The following is an 11,250-nucleotide window of genomic DNA, read 5'->3' as shown; positions in this document are numbered from 1 at the left end:
GCAGGAGCAAGCAGTAATGGGGTTTTACCCGGAGCAGGAACGGCGCCGGAGCACCGAATATGTGTAGTACTTCACGGCTCCGGATGTTTTTTAATTATATTATTTATTACCCAGTAGTGAGTAGGTATTCGCGGCGATTTTAGTATGATGTCACCACTCTCAGCCAGTGATTTTTTCTATTATTTTTAACTGCTCGGGTTCGTAATACAAATGCCAATAAAAAATATTTTTAGGAGTCTTTTGCCACCTAGACACATTATGCATAATATAATGTCATTTACTCAGATCAAAGAGTTCCTTTCATAACAGTGGCTGCGCAAAAGCCAATTATATGGCGCCAATGAGCCAAGAAGTTATTGAAACAAAATAATATTTTATACCAATATGTCAACGTAGGTAACGAAACAATAAAAATTATGGTGGAGATTTATAGGTATATACATCCGTATTTTTTAATTTATCCAAACATTTTTGCCAGTCACCCGCGAGATTTAAAAGTTGCTGGATGTACCTATTGTAAAATTGATATTTGACATAATCTAGTATTCGTGCATATAATAGGTATTTACGTTAAGTACCAGCTAATTGTAATACAAATTTACACTAGTAGATACCTACCTAGATTATAATATCATCTGTTTACTACTATTTGTTAGTAATTATTGTGCTGTGAATAACAATAGGTACCTTATTTTAATTCGTTTTTTGTAAACATATCTTTTGCTGATAATAGTGTGGATTTGTGGTTTATTTAAATCATCAACATGAGTGCAAGACAACGACTTTCAGGAGCAGCGTATAAAAAGATGAGAGAACGAAAGGAGGCAAATGCTACAAATAATACAGGTACACTTAACAATTATTTTATCAAGAGTGAAAAGCAAAATCAGAAAGTCAGCGCAGAATACCTATCGTCTAAAACTAAAGAAACAATAATTCAAGAATCAGATGCTACAACGCTAGAAGAGAATGTAAATTACGATGCCAACGATAATAATTTAGACGACGATAATTTTGATTATTTAGACAAAGAAGAAGACAATAATTTTGATGATCCACATTTTTGGCCAAGTTTTCTTGATGAAAGTACAAGGATAATGATATTAAAAAAAGGACCTATACAGAAAAAACTTGCTGATTATCCTATCAATACGTGCAATAGAAAGTTTTCCAATGCATATTATGAACGTACGTTGAAAAATGGCGAAACATATGAAAGAACTTGGTTAGTGTATTCTGTAAAAAATGATTCTGCGCATTGCTTTTGCTGTATAATATTTAATAAAAAAAAATGTGAGACTGGAATGGGATCATCAGTTGGCTATGATAATTGGAAAAACTTGTCGCAAACTATACAAACCCACGAAAGTCAAAAAATCACCACGAAAACTTTTCAATCTGGCAAGATATTCTAATCAGATTAAAGCTAAATAAAACAATTGATTGTTGTCAACAAAAACTTTTCAATGAAGAAATTATACGGTGGCGGTCAATTTTAACTCGATTATGTGCAGTTTTGCAAGTCATGGCGGTGCAGAATATGGCTTTACGCGGACCTAAGTCCACAATCAACACACTGCACAATGGAAATTTCTTAAAATTAATTGAATGTTTTGGACTGTTTGATAATGTTATTAAGGAACATTTTGAAAACCATAAGCTGTAAGCCCCGCACTACTCATTATCTTGGACCAAGAATTCAAAATGAATTAATTGCCATAATGTCGCAAAAAATCAAATCAGAAATTATTAATATGTTAAATGAGGCAAAATATTTTTCTCTTATATTAGATTGTACACCTGACATAGGACATATAGAACAGATGTCGATTATAGTACGATTTGTTCGAAAACACTCAGAGGAAGTACGTGAGCATTTTTTAGGTTTTATAGAAATTGACGATAAAACTGGAGCAGGATTAGCAAAACGCATTGTTGAAGAACTAGAAAATTTAAACATAAATATACATAACATGAGAGGTCAAAGTTATGATAATGGTGCGAATATGCGGGGAAAAAAGAATGGTGTCCAAAAGCATATTAGAGACATAAATCCTCGTGCATTTTATGTACCTTGTAACTCACATACGCTAAATTTAGTGGTAAATGATGCTGCAAAATGCAACTTAGATGCGATATCATTTTTTGGGTTAATCCAAAAGATTTATGTTTTTTTCTCGGCATCTACTGATAGATGGAATATACTTTTAAAATTTTTACCATCATTAACATTAAAGGCAGTTTCTGATACGCGATGGGAGTCCCGAATCGAAGCAATCAGGCCTATTAGATACCAATTGGTAGAAATTTACGATGCCTTATTATATATTGAAGAGAAACATGCCAATTCACACACTGAAAATAGTTTGCAGACCAAAAATGATGCCATCGCATTATCAAAAAATATATGCAACTTTAAATTTATAAATTGTCTCATAGTTTGGTATGATATTTTGAGTTCTATAAATCCAGTCAGTAAACAGTTGCAAATGATAGAATTTAATATAACCAGCGCGCTTGATTCCATTGAAGCTGTTTTAAATTTTTTGCGCAATTATAGAAAAAATGGCTTAGTACAAATGAAAATAATCGCACACCAATTAGCAGAAGCCCTCGAAATACCTGCAGAATTTCCCAAAGAAACAGATTGCAGAAGACGAAGAGTACCGAAACATTTCGAGTATGAGAGCTGTGATGAAACGCCTCTACATAACCCTGAAAAAAATTTGAAGTCGAGTTTTTCAATCAGGTAGTAGATAAGGCTATAAATTCAATTGAAGATCGATTTGAGGAATTAAAATATCACGGAAGATTTTTCAAATTTATGTATAATATTAGCCTCTTAAGAAATATGACTCCTGAAAATTTATTGGAAGATTGTCAAAATTTAGAAATTAAACTCACTGCAAATGGCTAATCTGATGTCGATGCAGTGGAGCTTTGTGAGGAGTTAAGCCTCCCCCAAACCAAAGCGAATATTCGCAGCGAATTCGCAACGCCCTCGCTGTCGCTGTCGCTACCGCTTGGATTTGATGCGAATTTCGCGCTTGGCCCCACACCAAAGCGTCAGCGACGCAGCCATAGACTAAATAATTTTATTTACGCGCCAGATTTAAAAATTGTAAATAATATTAATATTTTACGCCAAATATTCTATAATTTTTATGAATTAAATATGAAAAATATACGTACACTATAGCGCTTTCAGAATTGCTACAACTTTTACCCACTTTGCGTAAAGTGTATTTTAATTATCTGAAACAAGGTGGCAGCATTGGATGCAGCCATAGACTAAATACATATACGAATGTCAAAGTGACAGTTGTGTGTTGACAAAATGTACACGTCTTCTGAATGCTTATTACACGCTGAAGATATAATGAGATGGCGTGCGACAAATTACATCGACATTTAATATAACCTTACTTTATGACAGGGCAAGATTGCCATGGCTCATAGATAAGATAGATTTACTCAGTTTCATAACTGCACATATTATAAATAAGCATTTACCATGAAGGGTTAACAGGATTTGAAGGTAATATGCTATTGAAATAACATGTCTCCGTTATTTGAATTGTAGGTTTTGACTATTTTGCGTTTCTACGCAGAGGGAGCGTACCAAAAACGGGTAGGCCAAGTCTTCTGCGCAATGAGCCAGGCATCAGTAAGCAGATGCATAGGAAACGTGTCCGATGCTATAATAGCAGTGCTTAGTAATACTTACATACAGTCGCCATACAGCGCTGACAGTCTTTAGTGTTGTGTTGATACCCTCTGATCAATTTATACAATATTACAATGTACATGTCATGTAACTAGAGTAACTGCGCATAGACACAACAAGTAAATTACCTACTCAATAAGAATTTAACGGGAATATTATTTTGTGTCGGTAAAAATATTTTTTAATTTCAGACTTCAAGAAAGGGCAGGTTTCCCGAAAATCATTGGGTGCATTAACTGCACCCATGTGCGAATATACCCGTCATACTTGGAGACTTTCAAAAATGAGCGCAGGAAATTTTCTGTAAATGTAAAATTCGTAATAAAATCTATGTTGTTTCTGATACATTCATATTCATTACGTATGATATCATAACATGACATTTATTTTTATGCAGGTATCTGACATGGACATTCTGGCAGTGAGTGCCAGATTTCCTTTGAGTGTTTATGACCAATTCATATTTAATGGATCGTTGGTAAAAACTGAAATGAAACATCTACAGAACGACAAGAATTGGGAATTTTGTTCTATTAGGGAAGTATGTTAAACTTTACTTTACTATGGCAGTACCAGTAACAAATATTTTTGTTTGGTTTATATTCATCCGTATTTTGTATAGGTACTTCAAAGGAATCAAAATTTTGCATAGGTATGAATATGATATTTAATGAAACAGTTTTTTAATTATTTAAATCCTGATTTCTAATATTTTTACAACTTTCAGTCGAAAACATATTCAAATTAACAGACTGTGTATATTGAAATCATTCTAGTGCCACCATAGGCCAGCCAGACTCACTACACGGCTGCCCGCTGTTTGACCAGGGATGTGATTGAGTGTTTTTGGATAATGGTCCACACCAGATCGCATAGCTACAGCAACAAGTGCAAGACCAACCGTGGCTATACATACAGTATACATGTATATATTAAATATAATTTATGTATATTTATTTATGGCTTATACACCGAAACAAAATATGTCACTTAACTGTACTTGAATATTTTTGCAGGATCATTCAATAAAAAATACTTGGTTTAGGTTAAGAAAGTTTTAATAATCATTTTTGCACAGAATACAAGAAAAATATTTATATAATTATTAGAATTACAATGAGCTTTAAAAGTAACACGATATTGTAATAAAATGGACAAATATGAAAAAAAATAACAATAAATTGTATATAGATAGGTAGACAGGGTTCAGATGATTCTGGCAGTGCAGGCGACTCATTTAGGTGTCAGTATTGTTACTTTCAAATGACAATAACACCGTTCCAATGTGATTCGGTCGTGCCAGAAGACTCTGTCCTTCCTCTATTTAGTAACCGGGCGTTTTACAACTTTAAATGAAAATTAAGTTGGCATATAGATAGTATATTTTTTCTAGTATAATATTATTTAATTAGGTGACTTTTTATTTCTTTATTACTTGAAATGGTGTTTACATGGTAGATGGATTATAATGGTTTTGAAATATAGTTATTTTTGTTAATTCTACTTTAACTGAGTCATTTACCTTGACAGCTGTTTCGGCACATAAACTCATTTTCGGAACATTCAACAATAATTTGTGATTATAAAAGAGCTACAGGTCACGTAGCAAATTAAATACGCTTAGTTAAATAATAAATACATACCAAATATTTTACAAAATACACCACATACATCCATCGAATATGGTAAATAAAATACAGATTCAAGTATCAAATAATTCTTGGATAAATAGATGTTTATGTAAGTATATGTTTTTTTAAATACTATCATGATACTGTGTTGTATAACATTTAAATTTATATTTTTGATTTTCATTTACATACTTAAATGTACCTACATAAATTTGTAATGTACAGTAGGTACTTAATTACATTTTTAACATTAGGAAATTACCATTATTCGATTCTATCCACCCGCCATGTCTATAATCACCCCAACGCTGGATAGAAAGAGACATCACACAAAATTGGCTGTTTGATAATAAATGGTAGTTGAAAAATATTTTAGAGTATGATTATGTCCATAGAAACAGGTTTTAAGTCATTCATGTTTGTCCGAATAATGTGTAGCAGAAAAATAGAAATTTTAAAAAGGGTCTATTCAGTATTCACCCCATTCTACGGCAAACATTTTTCTTAATAAAAATAGGTACATCAATAGAGGAATCATAAAATGGACCTTGGCCCTCGCCCACGCCTTATTCATCCTTGTATATTATATTATCACACTTAATGTTTTGGAAAATTCATTAACATTGTGCACAAATGCCACTTTTGTTGATTGACACTTCACTTAGTTGATCTCTTTGTTCACGTGAAGTACAATAAAAGTATGTAGCAGCGAAGAACTAGAGACCGAAAATAGTGGAAGGAGCTAGAAGAGGCTTTCATCTAGCAGTGGAATGACCCCGACTGATGTTTATGATGAAATATTATTTTATTCCTGTTAATGCCAGGGGTTTCATTTTTAATTTCTTCTGGTGCTTTGTACCTACGTTGAAAGGTTGAAGATCTTTGCTAAAATTAAATTCATCACAAAGCATTAGTATATCTCCAACATCATTCAGGTAGGTATCCATGATGATAATATAATATTATGTACTTAGAGGAGGTACCTGACCTTTATATTTACATGCACATAAAATTATTAATCTTATTGCCTAATGCAGACCAAGATATACCTACCTACATAATATTACATGAACAGAAGTTTAATAACATCTCAATTAAGTTTAAAATGTTTGTAGGTATACAAATTAATGTGAAACAGAAAACATTGGTTATGTTAGGTAGGTACATGGAACATGTAGATAATATTATCTTGGTTCGCGGTCGGCACTGGGCAAAACCAGTTTATTAGCTCAATATACCTATACATAATGAAGGAAATATATACCTAGTAGGTATATAGGTACATAATATCGTTTTTGTGATTGAGGTCTCTTGAGATCAAAAAACAAACAACCTAGGTACCTATGTCCTACTGTAAATAACCCGATAGTAAGTAGTATGTAAGGTTTTTGGTCTAAAACCTTACAAAATACCACAATGACGACATGGAGTACCTACTTATCTACCTATATGTATATTATATCTTTAGCTACAATAGAAATGCTATGCTGCATAATGTTTGATGCAAAAAAATAATCTTAAAGACTACCTATCTAACCTAAAAAAATATTATCAACGAATATAAAATGGGTATTTACGTGACCGATACCGAATATGATTGAAGTAGGTAATGTAAAAGATACCTAATTATAACATTATTGATATGACTGCTCGAAAGTCGAAACCAAAACGTCAAACGATCGCAATAAGTTAGAACTGTCAGTGCCCTAACAATCAAAGTTATAAAGTTTCTGTTATTAAAGGCTGTGCATGACGCAAATTAATAATATGTATTTTTTAAATATCGGGACCTTAGATTAAAGTTATTTATTTATAATAGCGTATTCATCCTGTCAAAAAACTTTACATACTTTGGTTAGACAAAGATACCTACATAATATTATTATGACGACCTTCATACCATTTTCAACAATTTCCCTGCCAATTTCATCCCATATCTTATCTTTCTTTCTTATGTTTTGTAGTCACTGTCAGAGAAATCATAAAGGATTGGATATTTCCGGACCAACTCGATCAGCTGCTCAATGTCTTCGCCATTTTGATTTTACTAATTCCCTTGGCGAAATTGTCCGCCGCGAATAAATTCGCTGTCGACAGAGTTCCCGAAAATCGCAGCGAATATTCGCTGCAAATTCGCACTCAAGACGCAAGGCGGTCGCGCAAGCGTGCTCTGTCCCGTAAGCCAATACGAGCTTGATTGGCGAATAATTCGCTGCGAATATTCGCCGCGAATATTCGCTTTGGTTTGGGGGAGGCTTTAAAATTACTGTGTAGACTTGTGACTGAAAAGTCTTCGCCACATGACGTATTAAAATTTATTTATGATAATAATTTGAAAGAAATCTATCCAAATACGGTCACTTCAATTAGGATAATATTGACAATGCCAATAACGGTGGCTAGCGCAGAGAGGAGTTTTTCAAAACTGAGAATTATTAAAAATTATCTCCGATCTAGGATGACCGAAGAAAGGCTAAATGGACTTGCAATATTGTCTATTGAAGCAGAAATGGCATATAAATTAGATTTGGATGACATAGTTACGGACTTTGCTATAAAAAAGGCCAGGAAAGTTTGTTTATTGTAACGGTTGAGTGTTGAGACAATTAATTAATAGTGTATTTGTGATTAAAAGTATGTTCATATTAAATGAATGATAAGGAGAATGATTTTGTTTACATGTTGTACAATAATAGCATAGAAAAATAGTGTGAAAATAATACATCTGCGTATTATTACTAAATGGTACTCTGCAAACTAAATTTGTCAGACATATCAACAAATAGAATCTCAGACTCTGGTGATTTGGGTAAGTGTCTAACTAATATTATGTTTATTCGCTTTTAATATCTAAATTTAATTTTGTATGTTTTAGTGGTATATATTTTGTTATTAATGCATCGATACAACACATTTCTTAGATATAAAAAAAAATGGGGCGGCATTTTGACGCTGCCTAGGGGCGGCATTTTGTCTAGGGACGTCACTGGTTCTCTAACCAATTTAGAGAGGTGACTGCTGATCGAGTACTGCCTGGTGATTCCTGTACCCCTGCATCAGCGAGTACTGACTTCACCCAATTTCCAATGACTGCTCGAGTCGCCGGTTTTGGGGGGCCTCGTGACGAGATAAATAATGCCGGAATATTACCACCCTCTTCTCTTCTCTCATTGGAAACGCAGATAAGTTTTCGTAGCCAAAATACTGGATCGATGTTTTGGCAACTGGAAGCGCTTAATTTCCATCCAGATTGGCGGTGCCTTGATGTGTCCGTCTTGGAACAAAACACTGGCTATAGAATTATATGGTCGCCATTATCAACTAGGCCATTATCCGCTACGCTGAGTAGGGTAAGGTCATGAACCCGTCGTCCCGATGCGAGTAATAATAGTATAGCTGTTCTGCGTGAAACTTCATACAGGTTGTATACTAGTGGTGTTGTTTTCTTGAGGTAGTCCACGATTATTCTTGGATCCCAAATCGGTGGTTTTGTAGGTCTAGTCTTGCGGGTGGATATGGCTTTTAACATATGACGCACTACTATGTTACTGCTGATGTCTTTACTGATCATAGTTTTGCAAAAGTAGCTATGGCTGACTTATGTACAAGAATAGTGTTATATGAAAGACCTTCCTTATTGTATAAGTGACCCAGGTATCTAGCCACTTCAATTGGCTCGGGGGTATTATAGCTTATCGTGTTGTCCATGCACCATGTCTTCCACTTGTCCCATGCAGGTCTATAAGTCTTCAAAGTGGATGGTCGCCAGCCGGAAGTGAGAAGTGATCTGTCCTCTACCGACCAGCTAGAAACTAACTCTGCCCACCCAAAATTATCCATAACTGGAGTGATAGGTCCAGGACTTGTGGAGGTGGATGGTTTGTCACCGTATCCACTAGAAATGACTCCAAGTGCGGGATCGGGTAGGGGGGTTCCAGTGATCTCTGCTGTAGGTCTGCGCTCCAAAAACACTTCTTCCACCATGGGGCAACTAGTAATTATTTTCCCCTTGCCATGTTCAGGTGTGCTAATACTTGTGGAATTAGATTCGGTGGCGGGAATATCCAGGCTAGTTTGAAGTCCCACTGTCGACTGAAGGCATCGTGGAACAGTGCAAGGGCATCGTTCGGATTTCGTGAGACATACGTTGCGACAACATGGGCTGTGCTGGACGTGAACAGGTCTACGTCTGGGAGTCCCCATCTTTGAAATAGGGGAGCTGTAGCCGCCATAACTAGGTGCCATTCTGAGATAATTTTGCTGCGTGAGAGATGGTCTGCCACGCAGTTGTATTTTCCTGGAAGGTATTGTGCAGTCAATGATATACTGGCCTGGTTGGCGATTTACAGGATCTGTCGGCAAAGACTTAGTAGGGTTGTGGACTTTGTGCCCCCCTCGTTGTTGATGTAGGCCACCACTGTCTTGTTGTCGGTTTGTAGGCGTAATTCTGATCCCCTGAGCGTTTGCTCCCGGAGTTGTATGGCTGAGAGTACTGTGGCTCTTTTCGGTTGGAGTGCCACGTGGATTGGCGTTTTGTACCTGATAGGTGGCACTCGTCTAACTGTGCTCCCCAGCCTGAATCGGCTGCGTCTGTGGTGAGGAAGTGATTGTAGGTTGCCCTGTGAATCTTTCCTGAGGAGCCCACCGCTCGAATCCATCACATGATGTCCTCTCGAGCTTGTGGTGGACTGGATGTTGATTTGTGAGGGTGGCTCCTTGATAATTGAGCACTCGTACGTTGTAAACGTCGGCAATGCAACCTCTCCTGTGGAGTGACGAAGGTTGCAAAGTTGAGTCGCCCGAGGAGGCGTTGGGCCTGCCTGAGCGACCAACTGCCTTTTTGGATCTGCAATTGCAGGTGGTGACGAAGTGATGTGCACTTCTCTGTTGATAGATATTTCCGATTGTTGTGAGTATCCCACGTGATACCCAAGAACTCCCGCTGTTGGCTTGGAATCAGACAAGATTTTTTCTTGTTGATTATCCAGCCTAGCGCCTGCATGAAATCTATCATATAAGTCAGTTGCGACATAAGAATCTCTCTGGACTGATTTGCCATCAGAAAGTCGTCTAAGTAAGTGACGATTCTCATACCCTTTCCCCGGAGGTGTTCGGCCACCCAGTTTGTTAATGAGGCAAACAGTCTTGGTGCTGCCGACAGTCCGAACGGAAGGCACGTGAATTGAAGGAGTTCTCCTTGGTAAACCAGCCGAAGAAATCGGCGATGTTGTATAGCTATAGGTACATGTAGGTACGCTTGGCTTAGGTCTATTTTTACTAACCAGTCTTCCCTTTGCAGGAATGTTGGGACCTTGAAATGGTGGAATAGTTTGAACGGCCTTGGTTGTAGGAAACCGTTTAGGCGTTTTAGGTTGAAGACGGGTCGTTGACTGCCGTCTTGCTTCCTTACTAGGAACAGGGTTGAGAGGAAGCTCGGAGATGGTTCTGCCAATTCCAAAAAGAGCCGTACCGATGATGTGGTTGCTGACAGAGTCGACCACTCGCTGTAGCGCGTCCCGAATACACTCCTTTTGAGCGAGCATCGCATTTTGGAGGCCGGCGATCGTACGCTCCATTAGATGAATCGTTTGCGATGAATGATCGTAGGGGCGTAATTCATCGTTGAGTCCCAACTCAACGAAAGACGGGGCCGCCAAATATTGTTTTTGGGTTTCAGCGTAGCGAACCCCTGCCCAATTATCTGTGTTAAACAGTTGGAGCCTGGAAAGTTCTGCTACCCGAGCTTTGTCTGGCGTCGGAAAAGCAGGCTCCTGAACTACGACACTAAAAACAGGCAACGGAATCCTGTTGGGTTTTTCCGCTGTTTCAGGCCTTGCGGGTGGCCGTAAAAAACTTACCGGAGAGTCGATGTTTACCATCGGCCTCTGCGGA

The 11,250-nt window shown here is 37.0% G+C and overlaps 2 long non-coding RNA genes across 3 annotated transcripts; one reads left to right on the top strand and one right to left on the bottom strand.

The window, feature by feature from the left end:
* Nucleotides 1-2,953: 2,953 nt before the first annotated feature.
* On the top strand, nucleotides 2,954-4,769 carry LOC147072814 (uncharacterized). Of its 2 annotated transcripts, none has more exons than XR_015070515.1 (3): nucleotides 2,954-3,538; nucleotides 3,919-4,036; nucleotides 4,125-4,769. It is a non-coding gene; the product is annotated as an uncharacterized LOC147072814 (long non-coding RNA). The 2 variants fall into 2 exon arrangements; XR_015070514.1 differs by having other exon boundaries at nucleotides 3,919-4,030; nucleotides 4,125-4,766.
* LOC147072813 (uncharacterized) lies at nucleotides 4,125-7,605 on the bottom strand. The gene is made up of 2 exons (XR_015070516.1): nucleotides 7,232-7,605; nucleotides 4,125-6,243 (listed from the first exon to the last, which is right to left on the bottom strand). It is a non-coding gene; the product is annotated as an uncharacterized LOC147072813 (long non-coding RNA).
* Between the last annotated feature and the right edge of the window lie 3,645 nt (nucleotides 7,606-11,250).

Source organism: Rhyacophila brunnea, unplaced genomic scaffold (genome assembly GCF_057557595.1).
Source record: "Rhyacophila brunnea isolate RB1 unplaced genomic scaffold, BYU_Rbru_1.0 scaffold_19, whole genome shotgun sequence".
Taxonomy (NCBI): Eukaryota; Metazoa; Arthropoda; class Insecta; order Trichoptera; family Rhyacophilidae; genus Rhyacophila; species Rhyacophila brunnea.
This window is presented reverse-complemented; position numbering and strand designations above follow the sequence as displayed.